The sequence below is a fragment of the Lathamus discolor genome, chromosome 6, assembly GCF_037157495.1.
Source record: "Lathamus discolor isolate bLatDis1 chromosome 6, bLatDis1.hap1, whole genome shotgun sequence".
Taxonomy (NCBI): domain Eukaryota; kingdom Metazoa; phylum Chordata; class Aves; order Psittaciformes; family Psittacidae; genus Lathamus; species Lathamus discolor.
The window spans coordinates 37,732,757-37,749,876 of record NC_088889.1 but is presented as its reverse complement, the minus strand read 5'-3'; the positions used below and the strand labels follow the sequence as shown (position 1 = coordinate 37,749,876).

At 47.8% G+C, this 17,120-nt stretch overlaps 1 long non-coding RNA gene across 1 annotated transcript; it reads left to right on the top strand.

Moving 5' to 3' along the window:
- Positions 1-671: 671 nt before the first annotated feature.
- On the top strand, positions 672-16,565 carry LOC136017625 (uncharacterized). Its single transcript, XR_010614018.1, has 3 exons — positions 672-747; positions 10,147-10,546; positions 15,731-16,565. It is a non-coding gene; the product is annotated as an uncharacterized LOC136017625 (long non-coding RNA).
- Positions 16,566-17,120: the final 555 nt, after the last annotated feature.

Sequence of the window (17,120 nt, the reverse complement as noted above, 5' to 3'; positions counted from 1 at the left end):
AATGGTTTGAATTGGAAGAGACCTTAAAGATTTAGTTCCAACCTCCCTTCCAACACCTTTCACTAGACCAGGTTACCGAACGCCCCATCCAACCTGGCCTTGAACACTTCCAGGGGTGGGGCATCCACGGCTTTTCTGGGCACAGTGATTTCACTGGGGACGCCCATAGGCCCACACCTGCACACACTCACACAGATGCACTGCACTCTTATTTTCTCTGTTCCCCAGCCTTGCTTCCCTCTTCCCATCTGTTTGTTGAATAATTCCTGGCTAAGTAACTTTCTCTGAGCAGCCCCTGGGCTGGGGCATAGGGACTTGCCCCCTTTTCCCCCCTGGCTGTCCAGGGGGCTTTTGAACATGTGTTTCTGGGAGGCAGACACCAGCTGGCTGGGTGACATTTGCATAGTCAGCTAAAAGCCCCTGCGCTGAGCTGGGGACGTCTGGAGGAGCCCATGGCAGGATGGAGGGAAGAGGGAAGCACTGGTCGGCTTGAGGTCAGCTGGAACAGATTTCCCAACGAACGGACAGATGGTGAAAGGAGACGAGGGGTGGGGGGAGCACGCAAAGGCTTCTACATCAAATAAATAAATCACTAAATGCAGAAGGGGAGTAAGTGACCAATGTGCCTATGGGCATGGCACTCACTGTGCTGCTTCCTTCAGAGCCCATGGGGTGCATGGATGGGATGAGCACAGGCTCTCATTGCTCTCCATGCCAGGAAGGGGAGCAGGGCGCATCACAGACCAGGTAAGGGGCAGGGAGAGGCATTTGGTTCTGTGGGGTCCCAGTGCTTCACAGAGCAGCAGCAGGTGTTGGAGGCTCCCCACAGCCTCCTGCAGTTAGCTGGAGGGGCCCTGCTGCTGGCCCGCCATCCAGGCGCCACTTGGGCCTGCTGTGGCTGCAGAGACAGACCCTGAATTCACCCAGTCCCACTATGCTTCCAAGGCATTATCTTGGAAGGCTGGGGAGGCTTGGAAGGTTTGGGGCTGGGTGTGTACGGCCCCACACGCAGGGCACCCTCATGGTACCTGCCCTCCACACCTGCTGTTCCCTCCACTTCTCCCTCCACTCCAGCTAATTTCATTGGACTGAAAATAATAAAGCAATCTGTACAGTTTTACTCCTACAAGGACGTGTCTTTGCCGTTCCAAAGTAACAGCAAAACGTTATATTTATGAGCCCCTGTGCTGCCTTTTCCCTCTCTGCTGATCATTGTTCCCGGCTGGCTGCCTGGTTTCACGCTCTCTCTTTTTTGCACAGCTCAGGACAGAAAATACACTTTATTGTTCGATCCTGTGGCACCTTTTGGCACTCTGGGGAGAAAAAAGCACTCCCTTAATATGGGAATTACCCAGGCAGAGAGGACTGACTTGCCTTCGCAGTGCTCAGGGTGGCCACAATTGAAATTTTAGGGAAAAAAAAGGCCAAGAAATCCTGGAATGGACAATGAGGGCCTCAGCCACCCAGTAAATACTGGTTTTGTCCCTCAGCCAAGAAGGCTCCCAGATTACATGTTGTCTTCAAAATCCTGCCTGCTGTAACTTTGGGTGCTCCCCTAAAACACACAAGTGTCTGAGCCTCATCTGGGCTTACATCCTCCACACACCAGCAGCAACACCCACAGGCAGTTATGCATTCCATTAAGAGGTATTCCTATTATGTGCCCTTTGTCTTTATTCTTCAGAAGTGGAAATGCATTTGTGTTATTTTTAATGCAGTTTGAGGGAGTTGGTGGTTTTTACTGTTATTTTTACTGTGTGTGTGCAGTTGCCTGCCTTTTCCCCCCACCCATGCTGTTGCCTGGATGGTGCTAAATCCTTTCCTCCGGCATGTGAACACATGTTCCCTATCACGAGTGCAGGCAGACAGATGTTACAGGAGCGCATGCGGAAGGCTGTCACTAAGGGCCAACTAGTGCAGAAAGACATTAGTTTCTATGGCTGATCCTACCCCATGTGAATTGAGTCTGCACATTAAGCAACTATCAGGGTCCTGATGACACCAATGGACCTTAATTGCCCTTGAGAGGTCTCACCTGGGGCTCACACCCTCTCCTTACAGCTCCATTTAAGCTCAGCCTTAGCCACTCATTCCCTTCCTAAGATGTGTTGTAAATCTGCCTGTCTCTGGCTCTGTCTGTGGTCTCATCTCCTGGGTGGTTCTCAGATCGATGTTGCAGCAGTGTCTCCAGCCCCATCTCTTGCTGCTCCTGATGGGACTCCCTGGATGATCCCTGGTTCATTACTTTGCCTTGTCTGTGACTGTGGATGAGTCCTGTTACCAGCACTCTCCTCTGCTTGCTCTGCTCAGGTGCTGCAGGGCTGTGCCTTGGTCAGTGAGGGCACTACCTGGGCTGGGATCACCCTTGACTCCTAGTTCACCCTCCCGAAGGAGCAGTCTGTCATCACTGCTCCATGACCCAAATTTCCAACTGCAAATGGTCTGATGAAGATAAGCAACAGAATGCGTGCTGCCTTGCATCCACCAGCATTGTGAGTGTCTGCTGTCAGACATCTCTCTGAACCTCCCTGCTTCTCTGGTCTGGATTTGCTAATACAGCTGGTTTACCCACAAATCTTACCACTGCTCTGCTCACCCTTAATCACTGACAAGTGCATCAAGCAGCATTTCTAGGAGGCCACATCCTGGTATCCCAATGCTGTTCCTCAGCTATGCCAAGATTAGCAGTCTACTTCTTCCTCTTCTAATCCCATGCCAGGACTTCACTGACACCTCTGCCTCATCATGGCTCAGCTTCATCAGCAGCCTCTTCAAGAGGATGAATTTTTTTTTCTGGAAGTCCAGGTAACGATGTCTTCTTTTCTCACATGTTTGCTTAGAACTTACTAGTATGGGATGGTATCTTCTCCACTGGGATGGCTGGTTTTCTTCCAGAAAAGCATTTCTGAATTATCCTCAGTTTCCATTCCTTTTTGCTTTTCCAGTTTGTTACCTCTATCCTAGAGATGCTGAGCTTGGAGAGGTGATGGGCACAGCCAGTTACAGTCTAGGCAGATGTGGACGTTGCTCAGTGGTCTGATCTTTTGCACTTGAGCAGTAAACTCAGAAATCCCCCTGACTGCTCAGATACTCTGTCCAGCTTCTCTAGTTAACTGCAGGACTTTTAATATAAGAACACCCACTAGGAAGAAATAGATCCTATCTTTCAGCAACACTGGCTGCATTTCTAGCATATTCAACGCTTTTTTTTTTATAACCCATAATTTGTTAAACAGTTGATTCCTCCAAAGTACCAGGTAGTCTTAACCTTTGCATCTGATCTAATTGTCTGTCCTGATACACTAGAAATGAGTGGGATGTCCTCTGCAGTCAGGAAAGCATCATGTATGTCTGTTGCAAGAAAGGAATAATTGTTATTAGTGCTTTCTATATACGAAGCAAAATGAATCGTACCATTGTTGTTTTCTTCTTCCAGAAAGTCTTGAATTTGTTCCTCAGGGCTTTATTTATCACTTGGAAATATTCATATGCCTGCTGGGATTTCATCAGAACAACGCTTGCACATCCCCAAAGTTTCCTGAATTCTTGCAGGGGAGGCTCTTCTGTCTCAGGTGTAAGATGTTTTGTTGTTCTGTGCTTCATAATGTTTGTCCTCTAAACAGGGAAGAGAAACGCTCGGTGCAAGTGTCTCATGCAGCTGTTAAAAAGCTGCAATTCTGTTGCGCCTGGGATGCAGCAAGGCAGATGGGGAGATGACTGCACAGGCCACTCACTACACACTTGCTCCAGTTTGGGCCAGACAATGATCTTTGGTCTAAATGCCTGAGTTCTGCTGCACTGAGTAACTGAAGGTAACATCAATGAAGTGTGTGGGGAAAGCGAAACGGGGTTGTGCCAGCTATCTCTGCATACCTGAGTGCACATGCATACACACACTACTACAAACCATGCCAGCTCCCAGAAATCTCCAAGCTGCTGGCAGGGTACAGAGAGCTTGTTTACCTCCAGACTTGAACGTGTGCTTCTCACTCCATGGGCAGCTGCTGCCGAATGCCCAGCTCACGTTTTGTTTTATGAATCCCTTGCCTCGATGAGGCTTTTTTTATTATTATTATTTGAGCTAAAATGGATCCGTAACCTTGCAGGACAAGGACACCGGCCTGGCTGGCAGTGCACATGCTTTCTTGTGGTTGTGCTCTCCCTCCCCTCTACAATTATTCTTCCTGCAGCACAGAAAATAAAACATTCCAGCAAAATACGACTTCCCCCTCTCCTAATAGGAGGTCACAGAGGCTTGGGCTAGCATAAGAAAAAGGAAGCCCAGGGAAAGAGCTGCTCCCTTTTGATTTATGTGCTGGCAGGGCAACAGGAGAGACCACTGAGTGGGAGGAAGGTACTATGGGAGCTGCTAATTGAGTAATCGCAGCTCAGAGCTGCAGAGGTGGCAGGAGCAGGCAAGAAAGGCCTTTTCTGGCTGGCAGGAGCCCTTACCTTTTCTTGTCCTGGGTTTGGGAGCAATAGAACAGGTGTATTTGTTTGCTTTTTTGACATCACGCAGCACAATTGCTGTGCCTCTGCCATAGCCAAGTCTGCCCCTGGCATTTGTTTCTCCTCATGTTTTCCTTCAACCCCCTTTCTTACCTGGAAGGTTTAACGTAGTAGTTGTGTGTCTGAGTAGACTTAAACTCTTGGCTATGCAGTGCAAAGATTTGGGAAGGTGAACAGTGTTGCTTGCTTGCTTTCTCCCTATGCTGGATATGGGATGTGTGGCATGAATGTGCCCTTATGCACAGCCCATCATCCTTTCTGGTCACACCTGGACACTGGGGCTTTGAAGCTGAATTCAACAAGTTAAAAATACTCCTCCATCCCACACCTGAGTGCACGATGCTGCAACTGTCAGGGTTGTGCAAGGGGTAGGGTGTCTCCTGGCATGGCCAAGGCTAGCCAGGTTCCTTGCTCTTGCCTGTTACTACACTGAGATGGCAGCTGCTGAAGTCCTGCTCTGCCTGGATGCAAGCTTCAGCACGTCAAATTAGAGCCAAATTGCATATCATTTCCCAGCACTGTCAACTTCCCACCTTCCTGCTGAATTGTATGCGTGATCCCAGGAGGATGCTGGAGCTTGGGCAGGGTGTGGGCAAGACCTGAGCCCATTTCACTTTCATTAGTTTTTCTGACCACCTCCCCCCACTCCCAGTCTAGTGTACTCATTCCTCCGTTCTGAGCACCACGCCTGCACAGATAAGCAGATAGTTTTGTGATCTCTTGTTTTTCTCTCGCTCAGGAGGAAGGCAATTACCGCACCAGTCAGAGCAATCGAGACATTTGTTTCTCACTGTGAGGGATGCTTGGAGGGGGAGGACAAGCAGAGTCCCTCCAGCATCACTAGAGGTCTCTCTTTATCTGTATGTGCTTGTCTGCAGAGCAATGGGAGAAAAATACACTTGCTCAGAATAATTTCTTCATCTGCTTCTTGACATGTCACAGCCTTGTAGAGCCAGCGAAGTCAGGGGGATGAATTCTCCTGGATCAGTTTCTCTGGATGTCAACTGCTTGAAAGTGTCTCTGTCTGGGATCTGCCTTCTGCTGCTCAGCTCTCCCAAGCCCCCATCTCCTCCCCACACCCTGCTCAGCACTGCAGGGCTCTGCAGCGGGGTGGCATCAACAGCCCTTTGCCCTCACTCAGCCCACGCAGGCATCTGTTCTGAAAGTGATTTGCCAAAACCATGGTCTGAGCTTTCTAGGAGTTGGTTAGGAACTGGTCCTCTCCTGACTTCTCTTCCTCTGGCCAGGCTGTTGGCCATGGTTCTCAGCTTGTCCTTCTGTGCCCATGCCTCTGCAACTCCTGTGTGCTTGATGGGTGCTCAAAGTCCTCCAGCGTCCCAGCAAAGAGCACCAGCAGCAAAATCTTGGTGCTGTTTTGGAGCTGATACCAGTGGAAAGAGGAGAATGGTGTTACTGGTGCTAAGTTTTTTTGATGATTGGTCATCCACTCTCCCACGTCTCACTTCAATGTAATAATGACAAACCACATCCTCAAGCAAAATATTCCTCTGCAGGCTAGCTGGAGCACAGCACCTGCTCGGGAGCTGGGGTATCCACATTGGTGAGAAACTCTTCACTCAGGACACTGCAGCTTCTTCCCCTCTTGCATTTTCTGTGTGCTGTTTGGTAACAGGCAATGAGCTGCAGCCTGGTGACTCCAGACACCAGTACTTCCCTTTGACATGAGTGTCTGGTCCTAGTGCTGCTGTGAATGAAGCTTCAACTGCTTTCTCAACAGGCGATGGAAAGTTTGTTTCTATACTGTGTTTTCAATATGTCATGGCATGCAGCAGCCATCACTGCTGTGCAGGCTGTGTGGCAGTGCCAGGACCTCTCCAGCAGCCTCTGGCCTCAGGAGTGGTCCTGTAGGTTGGTTTTGTCCAGGGCAGAAGTTATCCAGCTTCTGTAGAAAGCTTCTGTATTCTGCTTCTGCCAGAAGCAGCCTTGGGAGTGGGCAAGTGGACTCCATGCAGCTTCCATCTCAGCCCTACTGCTGTGTTGAGCTTGCATATTCCCTGCATAAAATTGCTCGTAGCAGGGGTGAAGGTTGTGCTGCAACTTTTCCTAGCTCTGCCTAACTCCTATGCTCAGCTTCCTGTGCATTGTTCTCCTTTATTTTGTTGTCTTCTAATGATTTGGTTCTGTTTTTTAAAGTGAGAAGCGGGTGAAATGTTTGTGCTTATTAAGTAAGGCACTGATAGGATGGGCACTGATAGGATGAAGTAGACTGCAAAGCCAGGCTGTCCTTCAGATAGCTGTCAGTGCTGTCCCAGTCGCTGAGCTATTTTCTGCTGACACAGGCTTGCAACTCTGAAAGCCTAGGCTAGCAGCCTTGCTGGCAACCCCTAACCTGACCTGCAGCCCTTAGTGTCAGTGATTCAGCGAGGTAAGTCATGTGTATCTGGAAATCTAGTCTTACTGGTAAGCAGTGGTCTTTGGAGCTTCTCTGCCAGGGCCTGAGAAGGTAAAAGTACTGTTGACAGAGGTGTTGTAGTCAGTTTGCACATAGCTAGAGATACTGATTGTGGGATAGTACTGACCTTTTGGAAGCCTTTTAGGTTAGATCCTTTTCTACTTTTGCATTCATCAACTGCTTCCCCTGGTATATCATTGCTAGCATTTCCCTGAGCAGAAAGACTAACAATTCAGGACGTGGCATATGAGTGACTGGAAAATATGAATAAACAGCATGTCTGCAGCTTTCTTGTGATGCATTTGACTTCTGAGACCAGGAAGCCACTGGCTGAAAAAGACTGGTTCATGTACCCATTCTTTCATCTTTTTTTTTTCTATCTGCTCCACTGCTCTAGTCTCTCTTGCCGTACTAAACACCAGCAAAAACAGTGAAGTTATAATATCCCACGCCAGGAATATTTTCTAAGAAGAGCTAACAGGTGCCAGTCTCCACAGATAATAAAGGCGGATGTACTTCAGTCTGGTTCTTCACGGTGAAGTCCTGTCAACTGCTCCTCCTGGCTGCACATCATTCATATTTGTTTTATTCTACCCCATTGCTAAATTTGTTAAATTTATCAATAAAACTAGCTTCCTGCTAGCTTTTACTGACTGCTGTGACTCTTCTGCAAGGAGCACTGCAAGGTCAGATGGAGTTAGGTAGTCCTGAATGCTGGAGTCCTGTTAGGGTGTGAGCTGTCTCGGGCTTGCTGATGAAAGTGATGCAGAAACCTGCCGTAATGCACTGAAGGTGCAGAGAATGATGCAATGGTTGAGAAATGCTTCTCAGTGCTTGCTCCTGGAAGAGTGAGACGCAGTGGACTAGATTTCGTCTTGCTGGGCCTCTGCAGCCCGGAGGGCAGCTCTGAGATAGCAGCAGAGTGGATGTTGGGACATGCTACTGTCATTTGTCTTTCTGATAGATTTTTCCCTTGGATAATCTCTGTTTGAGGGAGCTCCAAAGGAGGAAAGTTTTCTTTCACATACATCTAGCCTCAGGTCAGTGCTGGGTGCATTTGCAGAACCAGCCAGCTTAGTAAAGGCTGAGAAAACACATTAGATCAGCAAAGGTGGGGATGTTTTGGCTTCCCGGGCCAGGAAGCATGCATAAAGGCTACCGTGTAATAGCCAGTCCAAACAAACCTGCAAACCCACTGGCAAGCATCATGCCAGATGGTTTCCTTATCCATCCCAAACTTGGTGTCTGGCTACAGCATGCAGAATGAAAGTCAGTGATTGGGATACAGAAATCCTCTGAATTTGGTGCTTGGGAAATGGACAGCTTCCCCATGGAGGAGAAACCAATACATTAACTGAGATCCAAAACCCAGAAAAGGTGGACACAAGGAATGCCACATCAGCTCTTTTCGACATGTTTCGCTGGTATGTAAAACCTGAAATACATTTATCCTGTGACCTCCCATCGACCAGGGAGCAAGAAAATTGAGCAGATACATTGTGAGCTGGTGGAGGAAGGGATTCTCACCCACAGGCCAAGTATTTGCCTTCCTTCACCTGCTTTCAGTGCAGTGGGCTTTATGCACATGTATGTTAATATACCTGTTAGGCACAAGAAAACTGGAGTGACACCAGCTGCTGCTGCTGGTTTCCATGGGATTTAGGACGGCCAAACGCCTGGCTGTGGATACGTTTAACTCTGCTATGTCCCTGCATGCAGATTACGTCTTGGAGATTCCTGTACATGTTTGCAGGCACACAGGCCTGTATCTCTGTGTGTGCTCATGTGTTGGTAGGCACCTCAGTCTGTCCATGTACCTCTGCCTCTGCCTCAGGGTACAACACAGTGCTGTAAACAGCAATGTCCTGCAGCCAAAGCTGCTGTACAGCTGATAAACTGCTCTGCTTGAGGGTTGCTGTCCACACCAGGCTGCAAGGCAGGCAGCCTGGCTTCACCACCGAAGTCTATTCATTTTAATAAGAGGGACACCCTGTGTTATTAAGAAGAGTGTTTATTACTGTCGCTGCACGCTGACAGCAGCTTCCATCATTGTTAAAAGGCGGATGGGGGGGAGGAGAGTAGGGAGCCATGTACTCGTGTCTCGGAGGCGAGGACCCAGCTGGTGAGGAGACTGAGGGCTGCAGGGCTTTCCCCGCCAGTCTAGAGGGGAGTCACTGGTGGAGAAGAGGCCTTCAGGAAGGTGGAAGGGGAAGTGTGAGGCCCTGTTTGATCTTGTTTCCAGGGCTGAGCAGTTTTGCCTTCAGGTTCCAAGCCAGATGAAGCCTCTTCTGTGCGGGAGGCAGCCCTCCCTGCCTTGAGCTCTGCAGGGGCTGGGTGCTGTAGGCAGAGATGGGAAAACCAATGAGGGCAGCAGTAGAGGGCACTCGCTGTGGGAGGAGGGTACAATATACACATAGGATGCTGCTGTGTCTGTGCTGATCCCTCTGCTTGGCCCAAGAGTGTCTCTTCTCCCCTCGTTTAGCTGTGACAGCAGCATTGAGCTGCATGGTTTGTGGGGCCCCTCTGCTGGGATATGAGTAGGGATGTCTTGACCCTTGAGCAGGCCTTGGCCCAGGAAATGGCACAAGTAGAACTTCACCCACTGCTGCCTGGAGACACCTCATTCTAACAACTGGCATTTCTTAAAAATCAGAAGGTCTTGCCTGCAGCATTGCAAGGGCTGTAAGTTTGTATGTCTCAGGGAAGTGCAGGAAGAGATGGTGCTTACGCACAGCATGAACAGCCAACACTGGTAGCTGTTTTTGCTGATGTTTTCACTGTGCAAATGGGATTTGAAGTCTAGAGGAGCCACTACCAGCACAGGATAGGATGGGCACAGGGTACCAGTTTAAGAGATGTGCACAGTGCCTTCCTGCTCTGCCCCAGTGCTTTCACATTTTGAGCATCTGAGACACGGTGGTTCCCAGATAAAGATGTTTATGGAGCTAAATCCCTCCTGGTTACAGGGCTTCACCTTTCTTTTGTTCAGTCAGAAACAATTGCACCCAAAGCTGGAAATGGGCTTCATTACTTTGTTCCTTGAAACACAAGGGAAAGTCGATGTTTTTGGCTTTCAGCTGAAGAGCTACAATTTCAGATACCACTTTAGTTTTTAAACAAATGCAATGTACTTAAAATTTTCCCCTCCTTAATTTCTTCTCCAGTATATTCAAGACTGCCTCATCTTACCACTGTGCTTCCTTCTCCTTCCTACACCTTCTCAGGTAAAGCTCCTGGGCTCCCCTGGAGATGTGGTAGTACTAGGGAAGTTGGAGCACTCCTGGAGATATGGGCTCTCCCTTGCCACTTTCCCTCCTGAGAAAGATATGGATGAATGGGACCTACAGAGATGCTGGGTGATGACTGTCAGCTTAGATTGATGATCCAGATGGATCCTTCTGGTGCCCTTTGTCTACTGCAGCACCCATCACAGCAGGTGGTAGTGGATCCCACTCCTTCCTGTGCTCTGTACATAAGTAGAAGGTCTCTGCAGTCCCAAGAGGAGCAATTCTGCCCTAGCAGAGGAGTGATGACGGACTGTTTCTTGGTGGAAACCCCTGATATCCTGTATCTTTATAATGGCAGCAACTGACTGATGAGTGATTTCATCCTACCGAGCAACAGGTGAGTGCAAGGGAGTGGGTGGAAAGGAGATACATGGCAGGGGAGCCTGCAGGTGAGCAGAGGAGTGGTGGGAAGCTTGGAGAAATATGCTAGCTGTGGGAGAAGCCTGTGTCCTGAGCCACCATTGGATGCTCTGATGCTCAAATCCTGCTGTGGCTTGTGCTCAGCAGAGATGAAAAGGAACAACTCTGGGGTCCCTTGTCCTTGTTCCATGTGACTTAGTGCCTTGTTCTGACAGCTGAAGCTTTTGCTAGTCAGATGCCTCTGGTGGCTGGTGCTGCTCAGGCTGCTCCCTTGGCCCTAGCCCACCCCATTGAGGCTCTCCAGCCATGTGTGACATTAAGGCTCCTCTAGGTCTCTGCAGGTTTTGCAAGGTTGATTGGGACCAGTACGTGTCACTCTCAGCCACTTCCTCATCACCATAACTCTGGGCTGAATAACAAGAGGCCGAGAATCTGCTAACGCAGGCCCCGGCAGAGTGCCCCATCACTCTCTTTTATTCGCCCTGGAGATTTATGCTGCCTATCTCCCTTCCCTTTGTCCACCAGCCGGGCCCTATAAGTCATGTCCCCGGGCTGACAGGTCACGTGGCTCGTGCTGTTGCCCTGTCAGAGTGACTGATGCCAAGGGGTGATTAAAAGAGAGGAGGGGTGAGAGGTCAGCAGCAGGCGGCATGATGTGAGGGGGGGGGGGATGTAATTATCACTCCCGTGACATACTGCTGGGGGCTTTCACGGATCGTCACCCGGGCTGGAGGTAGAGGGGGGTGCTGGAGCAGGGAGGGGGAGTGGATGGACACAAGATGAGTGTAAGCAATGAGGTTATGGGAGGCAGGGGATTTCCATTTTTGAGAGAAACTAGGACGTGTAAACCCCTGTCTGTTGCCCAAACTGAACTTCTAGCCTTCAGAAAGAGAGAAAGGGCATTTGGAAAGCTGCAGGGATCTGCGGGGATCAGAAAGCAGGCCCCTGTTTGCAGCAGCTTTTGACCACTTGATGTTTTAAGTTCCCTCCCTTGGTGCATCCCAACAGTGACAACACAGTACAGGCAAGAGTGCCTCCAGGTGTTCAAAAATGAGATGTGTGTGTGCTCTTTGGGGGGAGATTTGACAAAGAAGTTGGCAGGCTCAGTCAGCCAGTGCTCCTCGCTGACACAGCTAATTTCCTTCTCTAGTTCCTCTGTCTGGAGTCTTTTGTGGACAAGATGAGGCTGTCTGGGTAAACAGTCTCACAGATATACCATGCAGGTTCTATTGTTGAATGACCCCCTTCTGGCCCAAGGTAGAGATGGGATCTTTAGCAGAGAGAAGAATGAGCAAAAACCAGATGAAGATAGATTGAGAAGATGTATCTCTGTCCTGGTGAAGAGGATTTTTGATGGAGCAGGAGGACAGCTGTCATACAGCCATATAAATGAGAGAAATAATTTCATTTCTGACAATGGAAGATTAAGAATTCTGGCTAGCAGATTTAGCTAGCCAGATTTAGCTCTCCGTCTTACCTGGAGAGGCTAAGATGATGTTGAGGAATGTGTTAGCATTGAGAGTATTCACGAGTATCGGTCAGGGTGCAGCACGGCTGAAGTTTTGGGCAAGAACTGAGAAGATCCATGGGAGCATTTTGGAGAGTTTGCCGTTGTGTCTCTGATCTGACTTAGGTAATTCCGGTATTGGACTTTTTCCTTAGATTCTGTTTGTGCCTTCTGAAGGTTCCATTGCCTAAATCTGAATTTCTAGTTTGCTTTTGTTGTAACTGGGAACCACTTCATCAAGTTGTTCCCTAGGCTAGGACTGAGAGCTAGGACCTTCAGTTTCCAAGAGTATACATGGGAGTATTTCCAGTTCCCATGTTTTCAATGATTCAGACTGTCTTTGTGAGCCACAGGTAGCACAGGTATCTCTCTTGTAGACAAGCTTGAAGTTTAGTATTAGTACCTTGGGCTCTGCATGGGAAAGTGTTGAAAACCACACAGTACTGTGCTGTCATGCCCTCAGGTTTGGGGGATGCATGAATACCTCTGTAGAGTCAGCAAGTGGACCATTTAGTTCAATATCAAGCCTTTAACAGTGTCTGTCACTGGTGTGTCATAAGAGAAGATGCAGGCAGGTGTGACCCACCATTAAGGTCTTACACTGAACTTCTGTAGTTGGAGGATGATGATGTGGACAGCTGAACCTAGTGCCACTTTGAGCTTTTGACTGGAGCTTTTTGACAGTACAAGGAATGACAGCCCTACAGGCTCCAGGGCAAATATGTAAGTCAAAGTTCCTCTATTCCTCTCAGAGGGAGAGGTTGAACTTCTTGGTGAGCCATAGACCAAGGATATATTTTGTTCATGTGCCTCGTGGTTACATGTCAGATATCAGAGAGCAAAAGCTACCTCAAATAAACAAAATGAAACTAATCCAAAACACACACACACACACACACCCCCCCCCAAAAAAAAAAAGAAAAAAGAAAAAAAGGAGGAACGAACCAACCTATGCAGCTTCTCATATTACTATTTCCACACCGGTATGGCCCTAAGGGCTGTCACAGGAATAATTTATGGTCAGAGGAAAAATATCAGTGAATAAACGAGGGTAAATATTATTCATGCAGTCTGAATTAAAGGATAAGTGTATTCTAAACATTGTCTTTCTCACCAGCCTGGGACAGAACTACTGTCACACCTCATTGAAGCTCAAGGGCTCAGGACTTAATTTATCATTAAATTACCTAAACTTAGAAAGAATCTCAAAACTCAGCAATATCTGCAGCAGGCAATCTTGAGTCTCCAAATCAAGCATCCTGGCCTTTCACGCAGAGAAAAGGACACACTCCTTCGGATTCTCAGCTGCGTCTTGGCTCTTCTCTTCATTTTGTCTTAGCCATGCTGGGAAGCATAGACAGGACTTAGGTAATGCTTCATATTATTATAATTCACGTGCTCGTGTGGCTCCACTGCAGATTTTCAGCTAGGTGTCTATTTCTGGAAGGGACTATGGGTTGTGGGTAGTTGCTGTCACATAGCAGAGTGTCATCAATATATTTACAGATTCAGAGAAAATACTGCAGGAAGGAATGCTGAAAATTCATCTAAATCAACCCAGAGATACCTATGTGATTCCTTCCAAATGCTTACCTAACTGGATCTTTAAGGAAAATGATGGTGCTACCACAACCTTTCTAATCAAATTATTTCAAGACTTCACCTTATATACAGCTAAAAAGTTCTTCGGGCTTTCTAAATCAACTTTGATGCAGTTTAAGGCTACAATTTTTGCTACTCTCCAAAGACCCTGTTTCTTCAAAGCAGCCTGCTGTGTATTTGAAGATTGCCATCATGTCTCCTCCAGCTTTTTTTTTTTAACTCTAGACTAAGCAAACCCAGTTACAGCCTTTTCTCTACAGGCGAGGTTTTCTAGATCTCTGATCATTCTTGCTTAGCTTCCCTGTGTCTTTCTGGCTTGTCCATTTTTTTTTCTTGAACTTCAGTGTCAAGAGAGGAACGAGGAAGGGTCAAGAAGTCCAGCTCAGGCCTTACTAACACAAAGGAGAGGGCAAGGACTAGTTCTTGTGCCTTCTCTAATTTGTACAGCCCAGTACACTGCTGCATTTTCACAACAGCTTGGCATGGGTATTTGTCTTCAACTTGTGACCCATTGCTTCTCCTTACATCCATTTCTGTAGTGCTGCTACCTACCTGATTCTTCTCCAGCCCCATGATTGTGCAGTTGATTATTCAGGCTCAAATATCCTGGCGATGGAGTATGCTAAGGGAGCCCATCTCCTTTCATCACTTCCAAGTGCAACATGCACGTGATATGTCCTCTGCTGAGACAATGTGGCTTTGCAAGTCTCTAACCTGTTTAATTGTATAGTTGCATCTGCTTGTGTTATTCCTACCTGATGGCTGAGAGTGGTGTTGTGGCTGACCTGCTTCCTTTGCAGACCTTTTCTTCAACTTATGAAGGTCATTTTGGATTCTCAGCCCATTCTACAATGTCCATTCAGTCTCTTCCAGCTTAAGTAATCTGTAAATTTATGAGCAAATGCACTGGTACAGTGAAGCCTGTGATGATGAGTGACCACTCCCTGGAAAAGAGTAAAAGATTATACCCCATTGGGAATCAGCTATAAAGGTTATTGAAAATTAGAAGGGTGGGAAATGAGAACTGAAAAGGATAACCTAACCAATGCATTGTCCACTGAGTCACCTCCTATTTGGTGATGCTGGAACAGCTGCCTTTTTTAGTGTGGCTTAAAGAAATTCTGTCACTTTAAGTACCAGGGACTGAAACTAGAAGTGATTGGGAAACGGGAGACAGAGTGACACAGAGTAGAAAGTTCCTTGGGTTAAAATGAGCTGTGTGAAAACATCAAAGATTTTTTTCTACTATTAACTCTAGAAAGTGTGATTCCTTTTGCTTGTGTTCCTTTCTCATAAAGGTTATAGGTAGTGGGCACTGGCAAGAAATGTTTGGTGAACTGGAAATTTTAAATCAAGGAGGATTTCCAGATGTGGAATCTGAGCATTGTGTCAAAAACCTTGGTTGCAAGGCTATTCTAGGATGTTCTAGTGTATGGACTACAAAAAGCTTTTCCACACCAAACAATTCAGTTGTAGGCTCACAAACAAAGTGCAAAATCCCTCTTTACTTCTGTCTTCAGGCCCTGATTCATTCCTCAGAAATATTTGGTGAATTCCAAACAGCAAATACACTTGAGGGACTTCAACTTGACCAAACAACCCGTCAACGGAGAAATAGCTAAAATTCGGCAAATAGAGTATTTGCTGGATATTGCTTGCTTGGCTTTACAGGGGACTGGAAAGGACAAGCCAAAACAGCTGCTTCTAGTCTTTGCATGAGGGAGGTTTCCTTGAAGGCGGCATCAGGGGTTTGTTATTCTGGGACGGAAAAGGCAAGAGAAGGGGAAGAATTTACTGACAATGAGCTCTGCAATGGTGACGGGAGGCAAAGGGATATGGTGGTAAACAGAGGGACCGGATAAGGATGGGCAGGGAGAATGGGAGCAACAGACAGGAGTGAGAGATACCAGAGGGGTGGGGAGCATGGGGGGAGGAGGTGAGGGAGTGAGCCAGGAGAAGACAGCATGACTGTGTCTGATCTACACTGACGAGTACCGATGTTAACTGTCACCTCTCATCTCCAAACTAAATCACGCCTGGAATTGGAGGCAGCGAGGAGCTGATAGAGTCAGCCTTAGAGAGCCGACAAGTCAATCAGAGCGGAGATGCGTGGAGAGACACCAGCTTTATAGGGCTCCGTGCCTTCATTCATCGCCGGATTTACACCTGTCAGCCTACCGGCGGGGGGAGCATGCCGGGACTCACTTCAGCACCACTTAAAATGGGACAACAGACACATTACTGCAATCGCCCTCTGCTCTCCTTTCCTCCAGAGGGTGTGTTTTATATTGCAGGGAGCTCAGCTGCCTTTGTTGGTTGCATTTGAAGCCGAACACCTCCTGAAGAGGGGGAAAGGACTGCCTGCATTTCAGGACCGGGAGAGCTGTTCTCCACACAACTGCAATGCCCCAGACCAACGTGGGGGAAAAGACAGGGTAAACTGTTCACTAACCAAAAGGCTTCAGGAGCTATATACACTGCATTAACCCATCTCGTTATCTGAGTCTGTAAGATATTCATTAGAAGAGGTCAGCAGAGGCCAGACCAAGAGATCAGACTCTCTCTTCTACCCAGCTCTTCTCAAATACCTGCCGTGCTCCATAAAGACTATCCGCTCTTTTCAAAAGAGCCCCCAGATCAGAACTCTTCCCTGCTGGCTAAATCCTGGGTACCAAAGCTTGTGATACAGGCTTTGAGCCGCCTGATCTCTTAATCCAGCTGTGTGTATTCATTTGAAACTGAAAGCAGCTCCTTTTTGTCGTCTGCTTCTCAGCATTAACTTCTCTTTGATGTAATTCTTGCTTCCGATGCTCTCTCCCTTCATGGGGAAGATTAGTGTGAAATTGGTCTGCTTCTCCAGAGACTGCAGTGTTAAGCCTCCAACACTTGGTCCTTATTGGAAATCCTTAACCCACATTGAGATGAGGGGGAGGGAAGGAAAGTGTAAGAGTCCCAGTCCTGACTCCGCCAGGGCTCTGTTGCCTCTGTTCCTCTAACTGTTTCGGAAGTGAGAAGCATCGATGTTGAAGGAAGTAGGGATGTCCTCTAAATGACGCAGGTATTTTAAAGCAGAGACAAAGATGGCATCCTAGCTGTTAGGCATATATCCTCTCAGGTTGAGAAGAGAGGACAGCAGTGAGGGGTAATCAGAGGGGACTGTGAGCATGCAAAGAGTATGCCCAGGCTGGTCAGAGTAACACCCATGTTTTGGGAGTTGAGCTGCAAAATTGGTCATTGCTAATCTGCTTTGAGGAAGTAGGCTTAGAGATAGATTGCCTAAGCCCATGTGATAGGGATGGAGTGCAGAAGACAGAAATTGTCTCTTCTGCTGGGAAGGACATGGCTGCAGTGTTGCCTTGTGCCTCATCTGGAGTTTTTTCCTCATGTGAAGAGCAATGGACTCAATGAGGATGAACTTCACTGAGCACCAGAACTGCAGTTC